The sequence below is a fragment of the Chaetura pelagica genome, unplaced genomic scaffold (genome assembly GCF_000747805.2).
Source record: "Chaetura pelagica isolate M959 unplaced genomic scaffold, ChaPel_1.0 scaffold21, whole genome shotgun sequence".
NCBI lineage: Eukaryota > Metazoa > Chordata > Aves > Apodiformes > Apodidae > Chaetura > Chaetura pelagica.
Window position 1 is genome coordinate 3,775,047 of NW_009952251.1, and position 18,526 is coordinate 3,793,572.

An 18,526-nucleotide genomic window follows, 5' to 3' on the forward strand; every position below is an offset into this window, starting at 1 on the left:
AAAATTAAACACTCCACAATGAACACTATACAAAACATTTCAAGGAAGAAACCGTTGTGTGTGTGTGTGTGTATTTGTTTCCTCATATTTAACCTTTCTGTATGCCTAGTATAAAACCTGCTCCAGCCCAATTTATCAGTGTCAGCTTGTCTTCCCTCATACCACTTTTGGCAGTCTTACCCATATTAAGCTGGAAGGGTTATCAGATGCCCATCTTCCCTAATGTATATTCAAAATATATTTTCCGGACTTTACAGGTAAGAGGAATACAGGTGTGGGGAAACAAGAAGGTTGGCTGGCCAACATCTCCCATCGAGGGTGAACACTCAAACAGGCTCTTCAGAAACAGATGTTAATTGTTAGAAAAGTCAAAATTTCCTTTTGGTGGGGTTGATGATGTCCAGCAGTTTCCACAGACAGAAGACCAGAAAATTTAAGGGTGAAGAAGAGGATCCTGACTTCAAGATTCTTGGTTAAAATCACATATAAATGGATACATTTGAAAACACAGATATCTCAGTTTTCCTAGTTCTGATTTTCTTTTTAGGGAACCCTTCTTCCCAAATGACTTTTGCCCAAATTCAGATTAAGATCTCAGACCGGGACCTCCCACTGCCCTCATCCCAAGGCTACTAACTTTTATGCTTTAGTATGTTTGTGTTTCTTCCTGTCTTTGAAAAGTAATAATCACATTTTTTATTTTTTATTTTTTTTTCCCCATGAAATAATTTTTGTTTTCTGAAGTAAGACAGAAACTATTGAAGGGTATGTATCAGTGAGTTGTATTTGGAAAGGCAGAATGAAAGAATGGGGACAAGAAAAAAAAACCTCAAAAAATGAAAAAAACCCACAACAATTGTAGAGCATTTTTAAGTTGCCTGAAACACTTTTGATGTAAACAACTGGCAAGAACTCTGGTGCACTTTGCGTCGGTGAGAAATGCAGGAAAAAAAGCGACACCATCCTCATTCAAACTGATTCAACCAAATTAAAAAGGAATGCTTACCCAAAACAAGTAACTATCACAATCAGCTCTCTCCCAGCAATTCTCATCCAGCAGCACTTCCTCTTGCCCTTGCCTGCCAACAGAAGGAAAAAATGTGGATCCAGCTCCTCAGAGACACCAATACTCCACTTCCAGGGCAACTTGTGTTTACAAAATGAAGTGAAAAGGAGACCAATAAACATTTAAGAACAGTGGGCAACTAATGCTCCTTTTACAGTCCAAAGACACCAGAATTACAGTAATCTTTACAGAAGACTGAGAACAGCAGCTCCACCCTGAGCACATGTGTGGGAAACCTCTTATGGGAGTGAGCACTCCTGACAAGCCAAGGTAGCTACAGTGAAGCTGTATCGGAGAGAAACGTAGGACAACCACTACTGGGGACTGAAAGGGAGGTCCATATCATGCCATGTTTAAGTTAAACACATCATTGCTTTTCTGTAAGGTATTTTAGCCAACTTCAATTCTTTATTTTCTGACTCACCTGTATGCTACTTCAGTGTCTTTGCACTTCACCATTCCTCATTACAAAATGGAACGAAGATGAGCCAGAAAAATAACCACACTGGGACTTGGCCGGCTACATCTCCGCAAAAAATTCTGCTGCAGGGTGGCGTTTCCTACAGAAAGGACACCTTGGTTGCCTATAAATCAGCTTCCCTGCCATCACCTCCAGATGCCTGGCCATTCCCAGCCGAGTCTCTGATAAGGGAGCATTGATGAGGTTCAGCCATGGAGTCAGCAGCCATGGCTCCCAGGCATGCTCTGCCTGCCATAAAACTTCATGAAACAAAATAATGAGATTTAACCAGTTTTCCATGACAGAAGTTTGATTTTCTTTCCTTTAGCAAACCTATTTAGTCCTTTTTTTTTCTTTCTTGGCTTTTCTGAATAGATAAACCCAAGTTTGAATTACAGACTTCAGGATTTGCACCTGACTCAGAAACTTTCCTCTAGTTTTCTAAGTTTACCCATGTAGCTTTATATTTTATCCATTTGTCCTGCATAGCTTGTTTATCTCCTGAAATCTTCTAAGCCACTTCTGTTTGCTTCATTATTTGTCTCTTAGCATGTGATTTATAAAGATGTGTCACCACAGACAAGTGCCAATCTTCCTCAGTGAACAAGTATCATTCATTGGTACTACATGAATTTCTGAAACATCAGATGCTGCACTAGGTCTGATGGGCCCAAGCTAGTATATGAAAATTTTGTAGTCAAGATTGGAAGGATTGGAATAAGGCAGCATCTTCCTGGCACTGTCTGTATGTCCCACGAACTGATTTTCCTATCTGCTGTCCCATGATCCATGTTCATTCTTCACATGAGAATCTGTCTCCTCTTTGCAATCTCAGAAATGGAGGCCTGTACATAAGTTACCACCTTCCCTCTTTGCAAATCTATCTCCTAGAAGTTCATGTGAATAAGAGAAGCTTCTCAGGTGTGTGACATGCTTTCCTCCTTACTCTATGTGCTCAGAGCCTGGTTCCCTTTGCCCAAACAAAGCAAAAAAAAGGCAGTGACACACTTTGCCCAACAGGAAATTTTTATTATTGACTTCAAAGAGCATAAAATATTAATTCAAAGCCTGAGTACTAAGATACCCCATTCTTGTTGAAAATATTTCAATCTAGTAATGATTTTACACAGTGATACTAATTAGCTGGAGCTTATTTTCCACCCCTTGCCCTGCAATGCTTACATGTAGAACCACAGTTTATGCACGTACCACACTAGTCTTCAAAGCACAGAATTAAAGAGGTAGTTAATGTATCTTAGTGCTGAAACAATCTTTTTTGCTTTTATCATTGACTGAATAAAGACAGATTTGTAGAAAGAGCTCACTGCAAAATAAGCAACTGCATTGAAGAACATTTGCCACTTTAAACATGTAGGTCATAGAAACTGGTTAAAATTGTGGTGTCACAATAGAAACATAGAATTATTTTGGTTGGAAAAGACCTTTAAGCTCATCACTTCCAACCATTAACTCAGCACTACCAAGTCCACCACCAAACTATGTCCCTCAGCACCACATCTACACATATTCTAAATCCCTTCAGGGATGGTGACTCCACCACTGCCCTGGGCAGCCTGTTCCAGTGCCTGACAACCCTTGCAGTGAAGAAATTTTTCCTGATACCCAACCTAAACCTCCCCTGGCACAACTTGAGGCTACTTCCTCTTGTTCTATCACTTTTTACGTGGGAGAAGAGACCAGCCCCCACCTGGCCACAGCCTCCTTTCAGGCAGTTGTAGAGAGCAAGAAGAGCCTCCTTTTCTCCAGACTTAATAACCAGTTCCCACAGCTGCTCCTTGTACCACTTGTTTTCCAGACCCTTTACCAGCTTCATTGCCCTTCTTAAAATGAAGATTTAAAAAGATTAGCTCACTTGCTACTTCATTTTGTGGTATATGGACTTCTGTTGAGATTCTAGGAACATATTCTTTCAACCTTGGTAACAAATCCAGCATTTTTCAAGATTTTTGCATATATGCGCCGTATCTCTTTTCTCTGTACTTCTAACTTAAATTAAGATTTAAATAGTAAGTTATTTTAAGCAGTGATCAGACTGAACTATAATCCAGACTGATGCAGTTTGTCTTTCCTAATCAGAAAAAAACCCCAGAAAATCCTACGACAATCACCACTGCAAAGCCCCAGTGTTCTGCTTTTGAAAGGAAACAAAATGACTTCTCAGAAAAAGAAGATGGGCATCTCAGCAGAACCACTTTAATCTGCAAAACAGCAAATGATATGATTGACTGGTTACGGCTCTGAAGCAAAACTTACACAGGGAGGACTTTTGGGAACAGCTGGGTCACGCTCTAAATCCAGAGCTCAACTACTGGGACTGGGCTGTTTTTTTTACTTAAAGATTCTTTAAATAAATGGATTGAATCTGAGACCAAAATCTTAACTTTTCATTTGTAAGAGGATTTTCTATTATTTTCAGATTGGTTTTCTCACTACAAACTTCCTACTGATTTTCCACCCTTTGACCTCTATTAGGCTTTACACATGGATTACTTTCTCACTAAAATTTAACAATATCCAATTTCAGCACAAGTTTTAGGAGAAGAGACTTGTGGTTTCCTTTTACACAGTGAAGAAAGTTCAGGATGGAGAGAAGTCTGAGTCAAACAGGGTTCGTTTGTGTACAAAGTATTTGAGTCTGATGTTAATCTCATGCTGGGAGAAATGTAAAGGCTTTGAAGTCACTCCATCAAAGACAACAACTACACAGTAATAAAGAAAAAACTGAGCTGCTTATGTTTTTTTTGTTTGCTTCTTGCCTTAGCCTGAAAAAATAATAAAAATAATCTGATTTATGATTGTTCTTTATGTATATGAGGCATGACAAAGACATTCAAAATTACAGCCCAAATACAGTTCTGATAAAAAATTCAGGATTCTTTCCTTTCATTTTCATGGAGTGAGTTTCAGCTTTTCATTTGTATATATTTTTTTAATTCACTTTTTCTACTCTGGTCTCCTTGATTTGGTTTATTAATATTTCTCATGTTATGAAACATAAGTGACAGTGGTTCTGCTGCACTTGTGAGATTTAGAATAAAAAATATATATATTGAGTCAAAATAAGTGAAGTTCACAAGTTTATCTCCTTTTTGCTTTTTATGCCATCACTGTGACTTAGAACACTGAAGCAGTGGTGAACTGTAACTTTGATGCAGTGGCTGTAAGAAACTCATGAATACGGGGGAAAATCTCATGTAGAAAATTAAACTCAGAAGAGGGCTGCATTAATAAAAATGAATTAACTATTTTTTCTGATATGAGATTAAATTAATTTTTACAGAAAGAAATGGCAAGTGATTTCAAGGGTATAAATACAATGATAGAAGTGGAATGTGTTTTATTCTAGGATGTTCATTAAAAAAAATAAATCAGGTTATATAAAACCTGGGGGCCTTGGGTTTTTTTAAATTATACAAAATTAAATCACGGCTATTATACCAAGAGGAACAAAAAGATGAACAAGGCTCACATTTTGGCAGGGGCAGTATGTAGCTGTGCCAAAGTTTCTGGTCCTAAAGATCATGTAAGCAAATTTTAAAGTGAGGAAAAATGTCAGAGCGGGCTCCCTGGGCACGTGCTACAAGAGCTGCCCAGCCCAGCGTGGAGCACAGCAACTTGACCACAAGACTTGATGCTGGCAGTTCTGCATCACCCTTTTGAAGGTAGAATCATAGAATTGTTTTAGCTGGAAAAGATCTTTCAGATCATCAAGTCCAACCATAAACCCCAGCACTGCCAAGTTTACCACTAAACCATGTCCTTCAGCACCACATCTACACACCTTTTAAATACCTCCAGGGAGAGATAGTGACCTCGCTACTTCCTTGGGCATCCTGACCCAGTGCCTGATAACCCTTTCAGTGAAGAAATTTCTCCTGATATCCAACCTAAACCTCCCCTGGCACAACCTGAGGCCATTACTTTTTTTCCTATCACTCGTGACTTGGAAGAAGAGACTAACCCCACCTGGATCCAAACTCCTTTGAGGTACTTGTAGAGAGCCAGAAGGTCTCCCCTCAGGCTCCTCTTCTGCAGACTAAACATCTCCAGCTTCCTCAGCTGCTTCTAGTAACACTTGTTCTCCAGATCCTTCACCAACTTTGTTGCCCTTCTCTGAACATGTTCCAGCACCTAGATGTCCTTCTGGCTTATTTTTAAAAACCTATCACTAGCAGAAAATTACCCCAAACATGATGCTTTCTAGGCTTCATGAATGGAGATACATGGTTTTTATTAACAAAATGTCTTTCTCCTGCAGAAGAAAGGTGTTCCAGGTATTCCGTGCATTCAAATGTACACTGAACAAGTGGTTTCCCAGTCCCTCATATCTTTTGACTTGCTCTTATATTATGCCGGGAAAGCAGCTTTCTCAAAGCATTTCTGCCCTGACAAGGTACCAGCGAGGACACTTAGAAGTTGCCAGCAAGAAGGTTACTGCAGTTGTCCTCAGCACAAGCCATACCAGCCGAGGGCCTAATTTAATCTGCCTGCAGCCAGGCCCTGGCTTCATGGTTGGCTTCAAGACAGGATGAGGACCACCAGGAGCAACTGTGCAGCCACTGTGGTGGGGGAGAGATTGAGAGACTTTCCCTGTTTCAAATGTAGAAAAAAAAATTATTCCTCTGGATAAATCATAAATAACCCTTAGAAAAAGCATGAAGAAAAGCACAGGTTACTGTCGCAGGGAGAGGAGAAGCAATGGAAATGGCAGTAGGTGATGTAATGGCCTAAAATCATGAGGGACCAGACAGTGGGGTGCCAGCAGGCACATTTACATTGGACCTATCTTAATTTCTGAAGAATCTGTCCCTTTACAGTGCTTGGCATACAGCATTTACAGTGCTTGGCATGCTGACCTAAATAAAATTGACTAGAGATGTCAATTTGCTTTAGTTTGGGTAGAGAAAAGGAACATGTTTTCATATCACAAATCTCTTTGGGGATCTGAATTATCTTTCTTTCCTTGCAGTCCTAAGAAATATGTGTTCATCTCCTATGCCTGTGCATGGTTAGTGGCTCCTGGGGGAAGGAAAAAGATGTTATCCTTGCTGCCTGGCCAGCATTTTAGGAGTCCCCAGAGGTGTTCCACTTCTGTGCATCCTCAGGAGGGCAAGCACCACGCACAAACATGAGCAAATCTGTCAAAGACACTGTTCAAAAGGAGATGAACATGGTAAATGATCTTGTCATCATCACACAGAGATCCTAGAGTGGCTTTTGCCAGGAAGATGCAAACATTACAGCTTTTGAAAGGAAACAGAGCCATAAAGCAGTTGTGCTGAATACAAACACAACACCAGTTCTGCACAGCAGGAGCAGAAAGAAAAGTGCAAGTTTCAGTATTTCTTCTAAAGAAATATTTAATCAAAAGGAAAAATTGGAGGCAGATGTGTCAAAAAAAAAGTGTCTTTTAATTTTGATAGGGAGCAAGATTATAGCTGTATCTGCATGGAAGATGCAAAACCAGTTTTGCAAAAGGGATTATTAAAAATTTGACTAAGTACAAGAATGTTAAAAAGCCTCTCCCATTTCAAAATTTTCTACAACTAAACTGAGAGCAAGTTTTGTTCAAGACCATAATGTTTAAGTGTGATATAATTGAACTAAGATTTGATTTCTAAGAACATAAAGGATAAAAAAAAAAACCACAACAATCTCTTAATCCCAAATAGTGCTAATAATTTCAATATATGGCTTCCTACATCACCTTCCTGTTCCATCCTCCAGTTTTGATATAAGTGCCATATTTGCAGAGGCTCTTGAGACTTCAGTGACATTATCTCCTCTGATCAAAACAAAGGTTTCCCAGGGTTTCCAGGTCTCTCTCTGTCCACAGTGGTAACCAGACATTACAAACAGACTGCGCCCTTGCACTCTCTCTCGATAACTAAAATACAATCGATACCTCATCATCCTTCCTTTTGTGCAGCAACCCACAGGCCATTTAGCTTCAAAACACCACTGCTGAGGCTGTCAGCAACAAAGGAAATGGTGGGATTGTCCTGCTCTAATGCGATTCTGTCCCTAATGTGATGGCCTGTGGAAACAGGTTGCCTCCATTTCTTGTGCCACACTCAAATAGCATTTGAGCCCTTACCAATTCCTTCCTTTCTGCCCTTCAGTTGTTTACTTTTGTTGTGGGAAGGGAAGAGGCTCAATACATCTATAGTAACCCCTAACTAAAGATTTCCAAGAGTTACTTGGGCAGCTCACATGTGAGAGGATCTCCTACTGGGATCTACTCAGTACATCAGTGTCAGAGCTGAAGCACAGGAAAGAGCCATTTTGGGGCTGCATGGCTTCCTTATGCCCAGAGGAGGCATGTAGGAGAGCAGGGTCTGGAACACAGACCAGTTTTAGAAAGGTTTGTGATTTCCCTTCATGGAAGACTAAGTTTTAATTCTTGTGGTGTGGGGATTGGTAGCACACAGATCACAGTGTGTTGTTGGAAGCACGAGGAAACCACCCCTACTGAACTGTTAACCCTCACCTAGTTCTTCTCAGGTTAGGGATCAAGAAGGAATTTCACAGTTTAGTCTGGCTTAGTCTGATTCAAGTTCCTTGTTAACACCACAAGATTTTCACTAAAGACCAGCTTTATGTGCTCCATTTTCACAAAGAACTATCATTTCTGATGTTTCACTGCTATTACACTTTCTCGCAGTTTAGGTGTTCTGCAAAACAGGCTCCTCTGGTAGTGACCTCTGTGGGCCAGATCTTCTCGGCCATGGCATGAAACATACTTGTAAGCTACACAACTCAGAAGCAAATAGTCGTGCTCAGAGAACCTCAAAGTTTGCATGATGGCATTAACACACCCTGCAAATCTGTTGGCAAATGCCTAATACGTTTCATTTATATTGAAGTCTGAGAAAAACATAATTAGCACCTCATATTAAAAAGAAAGCAGCATGCTGTTGACAGCAAGCCAGGAAGTTGATAAACAGAACTTCCTCAAATTAAATTTCCCTGAAAAAACTAGATGAGGATATAAATTCTGAAGAGGCTGGTGTTAGCAGCTGTGCAGCACAGTCACAATTAAACTCCAAACCCTAATGTTATTGCTTACTCTTCTAATACATCTTTTCAGAAGATTTTCAAATTATATCAAGCAAATATTATGTTTCAGGTGGGGGCCCTCTGAGCAAGGATGCTTTGCTAAAATAAACATCACTCAAAGAACAGCATGCAAACTGCTGATAAATTCCTGTGATTCCAGAGTTGGTTGTCACCCATGCGTACTGCTCAGTCTGAAATGCAGCACGATTTTCTCTTGGTAGCTATGTGGAATTGTAGCTTTTCAACATAGATTCTTTTAACAGGTAGAGAGTATTTAAAAGGAGAAAAAGAAGTGAACCTGTATTACACAGCACAGACTTTCCTACTTCTTAGAGCCAGAAGCCTTGAGAGGCAGGGGTGTCTGGCCCCGTGGCTTCCCCCATCCTGGCACTGTCACACCAGCTGGACACTGAGAATGGAGGTTGCTTGTTCTTATTCTAGACCAGGGACAAATTCTGACAACCCAAGGAGGCCTCAATTCTGAGAAGTGCTCTTCCTAGACCTATATTTCATGTGGCACAACTTTTTAAACACTCCACACTTCCCTTGGAGCTTATCCTGAGAAACTCACAGTCCAATCTTCTACCATCTGGTTTGCTTTCTGCTCTCTTCCTTCCCTTCCCATTCCTCCCTGCTTGCACAGTACAGACTTGCTTCCCGTGCATAGCTCTTCCACCTGTCACAACTTTGCAACTGTTTCTCCGTAATTGTGTGTTCTTATCCTTTGATTTTCATATCCTGCTACTTTATTTGTCCTTTTCTCATTGTGCATATGTACGTAGCAGCTTCTAGGTAATATTTATGCATTCAGTGCCAAGCTTGTCCTTAATAAATATTAAAAGACACACACATGCATACTCATAAATCTGAGAGAAGCTGAAGGGACTGATTTCTAGAACCATACCAGAAGGCTGCCTATTTTCTTTGGCTTGGTCCCAAATGCTACCCCCACACAAGATTATAGTGGCTGCAGCTGCCTTCGGTGATGGCAACTGCCTTGGCAGTAGGTTGCGTTTCTTCTGAGACAGACAGGTGAAAGAAGAGAAATATCAAGAACAGAAACTCCCATTACCATTAAATCCAACAATCTTTGTGGGTACCTGGGTGTACTTGATATCACAGTGCAGCTTAGCAGTGATTGCACAGAACTGTCTGTTGACAGCCTGTGCAGAGGGAGAAGAAGGATTTTTCATTTCATGCATCATTTGCAACTACCTTCAATAATTCAGCAAAGTCAATACGTACCCTTGATGCAAAGTTAAGAGAAAAACCCTGAAGCAGACAAACGTAAGTAGTCCAGAGAGTGACCCAGTACAGTTAATTCACTTTTTTGCTTTGCTTCCCTCCACCCTTTTGCTACGTACTACATGAGAGCACAATTCTTTGCATAAAGTTCATTGCAGTCACAGAAACCCTCTAAAATAAATAGTGCTTTCAAGGGATTTTGTAGTGCCTGAATTTGCTCCAACTATCAAGGGTTCAGACTGCTCATTTCCCTGTGGTAGAAACTAGAGAGTACACTTAAACTTTTAATCCCTCAACAGTAAGAAGAAACTGTCCTTTAGACAGGTTTCGTTACCCTGACCTCTGCTTCCCAAAATGGAGAGGGAGCTGTCAGGAACAAATGGTGGAACACAGAAAGCAGAAGTTATTGCAAAATGACACCACAGCTTGTTGTCCAAAGTCAAACAAGTCAGGACTGACTTCCTCACTGTGACTAAAAGCCGCAGGTTTGACACAAGTCCTGCTCCTCCTCTGGCAAATTTGGGCTATGAGGAAGCCATGCCATGGAGCCCAAACAAACAAACAAACCCAGACCACCTGTGAGAAAAGGCCCTTCTTCATCCTCTGTGGATTATTTTTTTTTAAATTCAGGAATGTGAACTTCAGCCTGCTGTAGCATCAAGTAGACAGTATCTTGGGGCCTCAGTAGACTGCATAGGAAAATTTTTAATGTTTTAGACTTAAAAAGAGATAATTCCATGAACATGACAAGTAACTCTAGAACCCCCAAAAAACAACTGTGGAGAAGAGGAGTGTGTCTGGAACACACGTAAGGCAGAGGGGTCATCAAGTTGATAAAGTACAACTTTTCCTGACAGCATCTTACTCAAGAACCAGGCATGGTTGCTCTGGGGGCTGGGCAATAAGAGTAGGATGTTTGGTCCTGTGCTGCAAGATCACTGTGGCTGCATGTATGTGGTAAAGCATATCACCTGCAGAAATAGCTGTCTTGTTGGTCACACCGTTCCTTTTGGACGTGGCACAGGGACAGGAACCGCAGACAGAGTTGGAGGTGTGCTCTGATGCTTTTTAGTGTTTGGAAGCCTGGACTGCGAAAGGAATAGCCAGAAAAAAACACTTATATGTGGACAGAAGAGTAAACTTTGTTACTCTGCACAGCACTCCTTAATTATAAATGGTTTTAATTCTCAATTTACTTTCCAGATACTGCTCATAAAATAAGTTCACAGCAGCCTTGTTTGTAAGGCAGCAAAGACACTGCTGGGGCAGGGAAAGGGAAACCCTTGGTGAACCCCTGCAAGGGGGCAGGCAGGACTCAGAGACTGCACCAGAGAAGACCCTTGGAGAAAAGCATAGGCAGTGTTCTGGGGGTTAATTTTCCTCAAAGTTTTCTTTCATTTCTTTCCTGCTATGGATTCAGATTTTCTTCAGCTCCTGCTCTGTCCTCTTGCTTGTGCACAACACAGCAAACACATTTCATTTCCTTTTCTGCCTAGTGGAATGCTGAGGAGATGTGATCTCTGAATTGGTGTACATTTCAGCTGGCCCATATTTGCAGCAAAATTTATGACACATGCCAGCGCCTCCACTGGCTGATTGGGTACAGCCAGGGAAATGGAGAAAACCTCAACTCGCTGAGCTTCAAAAAATGAACTTCACTTAAATGATGTATTGTTGTTTTGCAGCGAAAAGGAACACCTGGCTTGTGCAGTGGGGAAAAAGAAGAAAATGCAACATTCATAAAAATGACTGAAAAGGGACTGGAGAATATGGTTATTTTTGCCTCCATATAAGAGAATGTGCCACAAAACTGTGTTTGCAATTACAATCTGGCATATCTGTTGCTTTTGTTTGACTTGATTGCATTGGCATGTCCACTAATTCAATTTTAATCTTCATTAACATCTCCAGTACTTTACAGAACGGATTCAGACTGTCTGATGCTTCCCATGTCACTTGGAAGAAGCATTAGGAAATTATTACTGCTTCTCTTATGATACTAGATAATTACTTCTTCAGACATAAAAGTCATTTATATTGTATGAGTGAGACTATTGTTTTGCTTATCCTATTGTACTTCTCCAGTGCAGATGTGTGAGATACATTCTGAAGCAAACGAGAGTAGAATTGACTCTAGAAAAAAAAGATTTTTGTATGTTGCTTCAATGCAAAAGAGATTTGCAAATATATTAAAGTAACTTAGATTTTAGAATGCTGAATATGGAGCATGCATTTAATTCAGATAAAATAAGAGTTAACCCCAATTGTAACCAGGCAGAGAGAAGCAGAGAAATATGGGAGGAGAGCAAACGACCGGAGGGGACCCAGAAGTGATCCTTCATCTATTCAGCTACAACAGAGAAAATGAAATGCAAACTCTACGTGGGTGTGCATGTATCTGCACGATAGATGAGACCTATATATGTGTATACGTGCATAGAAGAAACATAAAACAAGGGATATATTTTTAGCAACAGGGTATCTAATGCACTAATTTTTCCTAAATGCTACAGAAAAGCAAATCCTGTAGCAAATTCAGCATGAAGACATACATGCCAAATCATTAATTAAAGCCAGAGCAGCTCTTTTCTAATAAGTAATCAAACACAGCTGACTCTGACTCCTATGTACACGTAGACTCCCACACACTGCACCAAGCACTACAAATTTTGAGTAATTTCAATGCTTGATGAGTGTGTTATGAGATCCTAGCACCAACATGAATGAGGTTCCTGGAAGTGAAGAAGTACCTTATGGCTGTCCATTATAAGCATGTAAATAAATGGCTCTGGCATATGAGCACTGATGTAGAGCTGCTGCCTGGGACCCTTAACAGAGTTAGTGCCTACAAAGCCTAATTGCAAATGAGCAGCTCCACCAGCAGTATTAACATAATCAAAGTATACTCATCTCCGCTGGGAAACTGTGATGCCTGTTTTGGTCTGTATTGTTCTTGGAGACACCGTTTGAGCATTTGTTCTTGGGAAGCAGAATCCATTATGATATATATCTTTTAAGGAATAATTACTTGCCAGTAAGTGCTGGTCCCAGAAGAAATATATTCTGAATTCATTAGCACTCAACAACCCATCTCTCCATACAGTTGAGGGGTTCTGCAGTATCTTCTGTAACTTTTCAATTGCCTTTTATTTTGGGAGTGTTGTCACCTCCTGCCATGGAGGGAACTGCTTGGCATAGTGCTGTGAGCAATGAAAAGGTACTGTGAACCCTCCAAATTGCTGTCTCAGCGTAAATGACATGCTGTGGTGCCCATTGCCACCACTTTAAAAACTACTGACATTGTGTCTTCAAAATAACATAGAAATTAAACAGTACTGCTAAATATATGCCATTGCATGTGTCCCTGAGCTTTTAAACATTTGGTACCTGGCTTCCTCAATATTCTGATGCTTGGAGAAGCTGTCACTACTGCAGACATAATTCACCAATGGCAAGATGCACTCTTCTCCCATTTGCATGCCTTCAGTTGAGTGATCTGTTAAATAACAGCAATTCCTGAGACTGCAGTGGACAATTCCACCCTGTGCATTAGTCTGCCACTTGATATCAATCAGGAGGTGACAACATTCCTGGCAGTTTGAGCTGTGGGGCCAGTTATTTTAGGGGATTACAAGTGAGCAAATCATACCTGTACAGAAACCACAGCCAATTCCAAAATCATCTGCCAACCACAAAATGAAATAAATTGGTTGAATAATTTATTCACAAAAAGTAATTCCACCAATTTTACCACTTAAAGTTCTCCCTCTAAAACCAAAAGTCTAGAAAAATCAATGTATCAATGTATATATATATATATATTTGGGGAGTATTATATCCGAAATTCTTATTTTAACATACCAACAGCAACAGTATGGAAGTGCCTTGCCTTTGTATCTCAGTAGATGAAGGAAACTGCTCATGTGCAAGCAGCAAAAAAAAATACAAGAACAGTGCTTTCTTAGTATTGTAGAGAAAACTAAGACAATTTCAAGTAGCAATTCAAAAGCAAAACACTAGACACACTACTTTCATCAAGCCAAAAATGATTTAACATAGGTCTGGTGGTCAGATCAACAATTAGCTGCTCTTTCATCATAACTATAGTAAGCAATTGAAAAAAAATCAGTACAGGCAAAGAAAATTCCTGAATGCCAAGTCCAAGTCAGTAGCCTATTTCTGCCTTCTTGAAACAGCAATATGGTGTAGCAGCATTTTCAGGATAAAAGCCTGTTCCTTGCAAAAGCAGTAACAAGTCTTCTATTAACTCTGACAGAGAAGGACAAAGAAGGACTATTATTTTACCATAATATCTATCTCTGTATTGGTTACAAGAGTCTGCAAAGTCCCTTTCAAATGTGAATTATTTGTCTAAATATCAAGATTCCTTCCCACGGTCTTCCTATGGTGTGGATGTGCATGCAAGACTGGGAAATCATTGCCTGTGAAACCTTCTCAGGATGCTTTTTTATACAAACAGATTTTCAGCAAAGGACCTTTGAAAGCAGCTTCTTAATTTAAGTCAGGCCAGTTTTGCCTGTGATGTCATTCACTGATGAAGCAGGTGCCCATGTGCGTTGGAAGGCAACTCTGCAATGAAACACCCAGAGCTGCAGTTTGGGCTCCAGGGAATGCCTGAGCACTCGCTGACCCCCAGGAGATGCTGGACCTAATTTACATTTCTCCTTGCTAACTCATAGTTCACTTGTATGAATTGTCTCCTTTTCTGAAGAAGAATATAATCAGTGAGAAAATAAACAAGACCAGCTATTAACAAAGCTGGTCAGTATGGAAGACAAAAAAATAAGTTAAAAAGGACACTGAAAGAGACTGAATCTCCCACATCTATGCTTCTGAGGAAGAGTAACACCATGCTTCTCCTTGAAGCCACATCCCCAGCAGTGACTGGCAGCATGGGGCTGTCTCAGAGGAAGGGCCTGGGCAGGTCATGGTGAACACTGTCCGAGGAGCTGCTGAAACATCCACGGGTGAGGCTGCTCCCACGGGAGAGGACCCCAAGCTGGGGCAGCACCACCTGCTTGGGGATGACTCACGCCTCTGTGCCACTGGATGCAAAATTAATGTTACCAGTGCACAGCCCAGGGTCTTACTTAACTGTAATTCACATCTGATTTTCTCTGAAACAGAATGATCATTTCCAGGAAAAAGCAAACTCCCCTCCCTGCACCCAGCAGCTCAGCTTTCAGAGAAGCAGTTCCACTCTGACAACATCTTTCAGACTTCCAACTGCTGATGCAGGATACCTGAACACAGGGAGGTTGCCTTTGACCTTTTTGAAGTGTTGCAATGCTAATGAACCACAAACCACAGGGCTAGCTCTACAGTTAGCAAATATCAGCTGTGCAAAACACCCAGAAAATTATCTTCTATGAACTGGCAAATGGCACTATTGACACCTGGAAAAGGAGTGGAGATGAAAAGGAGGATTCTCACATTCAGGGATCCCCAGGGATTTGGCATATCCAGTTCCCTCTCCTCCTGTCCTGCCCCAGCCAGCCTTCAGCTATGAGTTGTATCCTCTGTTCCCTGGGGATGCTGTGGCCCAATGCTGGTCTCGCCACTCACTCTTGCTGTGAAAAGGTCTTTTTTTATAGGCCAAACAAACCACAAGGTTGCTGCGTAACAATCCCTGACAGCAGTTGTGATGTGGTTTGGTTTTTTTAACAGCAGGGTGGTGAAGATAGGACTGGGTATGGTGTGGGAGTTTCTTACATTTGAGAAAGGATGAACAACTTGCAAAGGTGGTACCTCACAGTGGAATTAGAAAAACATGGAACTCAGATTTTGCACAGAGCGGGAAAACAATTGTTCCACTTTTGTCACTTCACCAAAAGCGTAATCCTGGAACAAAGACACCTTCTTTCATTTCAAACACTAAAATCACAAGAGCTTGTCACACCTTTGGGATCAGCAGTTCCCTGTTTGTCACGGTTGTCCCCGACAGTCCCTGCTGTACTCTGTGTAGTTGAATTGTTCCTTGGATTACTAGCGCTTTCCCAAGAAAAATATTAAATGTGCAATAATCAAGATAACTTGTTCTACAAGCAGTCACACAAGGCTTTTTCTCTATTTGGCATTCAGCTTCACAGCCTAATTAATTAGCATTTGTACTGCACTTTGAACATATGAAATGCAATTGAAGTGCTAAGTATTATTATTAATATTAGCAGCAGCACCATTTTGCTCTTCTGAATGCTTTTTCCAGCAGACTTGCTATAGAAAAAAAAGTCAAGCCAGCTGAACTGACATGCTATAAACTTGAAATGCACTTAGAGCTTTCTTCACCATATTTGATTACAGGGAGCCAAATGGCGGAAACATCTGCATAGCTGTGCACATTTTTTTAGTCTATTAAAAAAAATTGAACCTCGTATAGCATAATTTGTTCTGAATCTGTCAGTAAGGTAGATAGATATTGCTTTGCAGGACAGTTTTGGGATTGTTTATGGAAAGGATTCTGAGATGCAAGAACGCTGTAGGCTACCTCTCATTTGTATGTATCCAAATGTGCCATCAAGAGGAAAACTGCTTCATGAGCTCTTGTAATTGTATCTTTCTCATTTAGCACAGAAACTGCTGATAGTTAAAAGGCACAAACACTTCTAAATGGGCAACTGATCCCTGTTGCCCTCAATTTAAAATATAACTGTAACTTGTAAACACAAGAGCTCCTGGGACACATCTTTCTTGATTTCCATTTTGATCGCTGCTGTATTTGGCAGTGGCAAGAGGATATCTGGCCTTAACCTTCTGCATCAGTTTTATTTCAAAAATCAATGACTTGTACCCTATGCTGGCTGTTTGACACTTATATGCTTGCTAACACATTCATGCATTAGTAGCTGCATGCAACATTTCTTCACCTAGATGCTTGTAACCAAGAGATCTTTATTTCCAAACAAGCCAGCTTCTACGAGGTAATTTGCAGCAGGCAAGAGATAATTAGCACTTGGCTGCCTTAAGCCAAAGACTGCAAATGATTGAGACTAAACCATTGACTTCCTGCAGTCTGCTTCTTGTGATGGCACCAGTAGCTGTCAAGGGAAGAGGACAGGCAGTCGAGACGTGGCTAAGTCAGTGCAATGGCTGACCTGGGGCAGACTTGAGTGGAGAGGAGCTGAAGCTGCCAGCCTTGCGTGGGAGCTGTTACACGAAGGGGCAAGGTAATTTGGCAGAAAATAAATGCCCTTGTGTTCTGGCTTGTCCTAAGGTATCAGAGGGGGTGGCTGGGCTTAGATTCTGATTGATGCCCAATTTGGCATTAATAGTCCAGTCTGGCCCACTTCTTATATTGGACTCTCTCAGTTCCAGATGCATTACACTGCCTCCATATTTTGCTGCAAAAATTTCCCTGTGTACTGACTCCTACCTCATGGTGTGTACTTCTGAATTTGAATAAAAATAAAGTTCAAGTTTCTCAGTTCCCTTCTAACACCAGTTGTTACTGCCATGTTGGTAGGAGAGGGGAGTTTCATAGCTGCAAGGAAGTAATAATTGCTGTTTAGTTCAAAAACAAAGAAAATGGTGCACCAAGGCAGAAAACCAGTCATAAGTGGAAATCCTGACACCACAGAAGTCACAGAGATTGCATCCTGGGCTGTAGGATTTGCCTGAGGTAAGCAACAGGCAGGTACCTGGACTGTGCCAAGACAGTCAGAAGACATGATAAAGAAAAGCCAAACATTTTGGGATGAGTCATTTAATGGGTACAAGTCCAGGAAACAGGAAACCTGCCAGCAGCTATTTCTTGTAAGTCTCACATAACTGATGGACCACTACTGACAGGTATTGTCCCAAGAACAGCAATAGCAGAACAAACCAACCTTCAACTCCAAGGACCTGACAATTTTCATTAAAAACATGGTATTTGGTCATAACAATATTTTGTCATTTTTCTAAGCGCTTCATCTCCCCTTCAAGATCCCCCGCCAGTGAGATAACACATCCCTTCAAGATGCATAATAGTAGAATAGAAAGATCTTTCACATTTCAAAGCTGTGTGCTGCAGCGTGCAGCCAGTGCTAAATCGCTGACAAAGATTTGTCTGATAGTTTTCTGAATGCTGCGGGTATTTCCAAAGCCAGGAGACCTATTAGAGAGGCTGATTCATAAAGCAAAACCATCTCCTTTATTCATCTCATGTGCAGGGTTCAAAAGAAAGACCCCATAAAAATGTTACAAAGTACTAATAATACAAAACTCAAGAGAATGAAGAAAAAAGAAAATACCCAAGAAACAAAAAACCTTCAGAAAAATCACTAAATAGAACTCAAACCTTGGGAAGCTGGTCTTTGAATAGAAGATTGGCATAATACATTCAAAATCTTCAGTCATACAAAATTGGCTTTTTGCATATGAAATGTCTTTGTAATTTTTGCTACCATCACTATAAGCCTCAGATGCATTGGCTTTGATATAGTAAACAATAAAAAAGAAAGGAAAAATGCTAAGTGTTTTCTACAGATGTGTGAAGATGCTTTAAAGAAAAAAAAGCTCTTGCTCCTTCCCTGATACCAGTTGCAGAGGGAACTGCCAACCCTGACTGCTTCATTTTGTTCGGTTTTTCCTTAAGAAAAAACAAACAACAAAAAACCCACAAACACCTTCCCCCCCCCCCCCCCACACAAAAAAAAAACCAATTTTACATTTCAAGT